The 2974-nt window shown below is 47.7% G+C and overlaps 1 long non-coding RNA gene across 1 annotated transcript; it reads left to right on the top strand.

The window, feature by feature from the left end:
* Window positions 1-222: 222 nt before the first annotated feature.
* Window positions 223-1527, top strand: LOC119295567. Its single transcript, XR_005144113.1, has 2 exons — window positions 223-625; window positions 702-1527. It is a non-coding gene; the product is annotated as an uncharacterized LOC119295567 (long non-coding RNA).
* The last annotated feature ends 1447 nt before the right edge of the window (window positions 1528-2974 follow it).

Raw genomic sequence — 2974 nt, 5'->3', positions numbered from 1 at the left:
TTTTTTTAGGGGTTCAAAAATAGTTAATTAGTTTTTTAGCAACGGAAATCATCAATTGGTTTTTTTAGTTGACGGAAATTATTATTTTTAGAATCAAGGAAATCGTTAATTAGTTGACTTGTGCAGCCGCGTGATGCATCGGGTGAACGGCTGGGCTTGTTAAGATAGATTTTATAGCCAGGAGGGAGGCCTTTTTTTTAGGGATGGAGTGAGGCCTTTCTGGCCCATACCAATGTGCACGCTGGTGCGTAAGAAGGCACGGCACTCTGCCGTGCCAAGCGGCACGGTAGAGGAGCCGGTTCCCATCTTGTCCGCCGCATCACGCCCCACCCGATCCACCGCACCACCGTACCTCACCCCAGCCACCTTCCTCCGCCGCCCCGCCACCGCAACCCGCAAGCCTGACCACCCCGTCCTCCTTCTGCCAGCGCGCCCCCCATCTTCTCCCGTTGCGCGGCCCGGCCCACCTTCTCACCACCGCCAGGCCAGACGCGCGCCGGAACGCTGCCCCTGGATCCGTGCGACCAACGACGACCTCTCCTGCTCGATTCCAGCGGCCAGTGCCCTGTCCGCCGCGCCACATGAATGGATCTGGCCGCCGTGGAATGGATCTGACCACCCCCAGGTAAATCCCTCTTCCCCACAAGCCGGCAAGATGAGGCCCTACCCACCCCGCCGTTGACCGTCGAGCTTCACGCCAGGCATCACGCAAATCCAGGGAAGTCGAGGGCCTCCTCACTTCTAGCAGCTCCCTACGACCGTGCGCCTAGGGACGCAGGGGAGTTTGGTGGCCTCCTGTCGAGTTCCAGCACGAGAATACTACCCCGACCAGTCGTCGGAGACTGTTCTTCCCGCAGCTCCCTTCTGGCACAAGCGCAGCTCAGATGCGCGTGGTATTGCGGTTCGAATCGCGAAAAGGAAAAAAGCCGGCGCCTGTTAGTGTTGTCCTCGGCATCCAGCGCCGGCGCCGGCTGCACTCCTCGACCCTCCTTACCTCCTCCCTCCAACAACGACATCGAGGTACAGTTTGACAGGGAGGCCATTTCAGTTCGGTGGTTTTTGGTTTCAGATTTTGCCGCTGCAGTGCGCGCGTGCACTTCAAACTGGTGTGTGTCCTGGTGCAGTTTGGTACATTTTGCCCATCAGCTTGGTTGTGTGTGTGTTGCGGTGCAGTGCACACCGTTTCAGGCAAAAAGGAAAATGATGTGTGCTGCGGTATGGGCGTGATCTAGCCTCCATAAAGCAATTCCAAAGTTCTTTTTTTGCTTTTTTAGAATTTGGATGTACAATTTTGATGCATTTCAGTGCAGTGCAATGTCGTGGAGTGTGGGCGTGTGTGGCATGCAGCTCGCCGGACGTGTGAGCTACAACCCTCACATGCAGCTCTCTCCTGCTCCTTGTTCGCCGGCGGCGGGAGACAAATGGACTGAATTAGGGATAGCTGGCATCATACTTTTTTGAAGTACTTCAACTAATCAACTTGATGTATGTTTCAGTTTAACCATTTTATGTGGTTCACTCGTGGCATCCCGCAATCCTTTTTTAAATGCAAAGATAAAAGATGTTGCTAAAAAAAGGAAGACATGTGGGTCACTTCTCAAACGCACGAAGAGCTGACAGTACGGGACGAGCAGGCTGCATGTTTTGAAGCGGTTTGCTAATGTGAGTATGGCTGTGTTTGTGTGTTTCAAGACTTAGTTGATTGCATCAACACATGCAGTGCGCTTAGTCCTTGGATGTGGTTCACTTTCGAGAGTGATACTGTTCACTTGAGCCCAAGATGAAAGTGTGAAAAATGTTAGCGTGCTTGGTCCTTGGATGTGGTTCACTTTTGAGCGTGATACTGTTCACTTGCACCCAACATGAAAATGCAAAAAAATTAGCGAAACAACAAGATGGTAATGCGGTTCACTTTGATATATGTCGCGGTTCACTTCCCTCGTCCCTGCGGTCCATTCTCGGTCATAAAAAATGTTGAAAAAAAGATGTCAAAAACTCGGCTGAGAAAAATTTACATCCGACAAAAGAAATAATGAAGTTCACTTGATTGTCTGATGCAGTGCGGTGTCTGTCTGAAGAAGTGCGCTCATCTATCTGATGCAGTTTTTTCGTCGATTTTGGTGTCGCGAAAAAACCGAGTGTCCGCATTTCGTTTAAATCAAAATTGCTCTTAAATCGTAACACATTAGTGAAAGTGTTCTACATGAAAAAGTTGCGCCTCGACGATATCTTTCCAAGGGCGTATCGTTTGAATCATTCCGATCAGCGATTTATAAAAAATTCACAAAAAAACGCCGCTGCCTATCATCGTCAGCCGCATGATTTTTAAAATTAACTAAAAACTGTAAGGAATCTCAACAACATTTTAATATATGAAAGTTGCGCCTCGTCCGTAGCTTTCCAACGGCATATCATACGCTTCATTTCGACAAACGGTTAGGAAACTGGAGCGAAAACAGTACCAAAAATTCAAATTTTTTTGAAAAACAGAATTCCGTGATTTAGTAAATTTAAAACTGCTCTTAAACCGTAACGAATTAGAGAAATATTTATATATGGAAAAGATGCGCCTCGACGATATCTATCCAACGGTGTATCATTTGCTTCATTCCGACAAGCGGTGTTTAGAAAAAAACACGAAAAAACGCTCGTTGTCACTCGTCATCCGCCGCACTATTTTCAAAACTGCTCTTAAACCGTGTGGTATCTCGAAAAGTGTTCAACATATCGAAGTTGCACCTAATCCATAGCTTTTCAATGGTATATTACAAGCCTCATTCCGACAAACGGTTAAAAAATTAGAGCGAAAACAGTACCAAAAAAATAACGCGTGCAGTTTTTTTCGACGAGAAGTTCACTAGTCTCTATTGCAGTGCTCGTCGTCAAAATGATGCAGTGCGCTTCTGTTGAGCGTGCAGTGCCGAAGTGGTGTGCAGAATAGTTATTCTGCTAATATTAGCAGAATAGACCGTCT

The sequence above is a fragment of the Triticum dicoccoides genome, chromosome 4B (genome assembly GCF_002162155.2).
Source record: "Triticum dicoccoides isolate Atlit2015 ecotype Zavitan chromosome 4B, WEW_v2.0, whole genome shotgun sequence".
Lineage (NCBI taxonomy): Eukaryota > Viridiplantae > Streptophyta > Magnoliopsida > Poales > Poaceae > Triticum > Triticum dicoccoides.
Note: the sequence above shows the minus strand (reverse complement) of the source record. Positions and strands in the feature narration are given on the sequence as shown.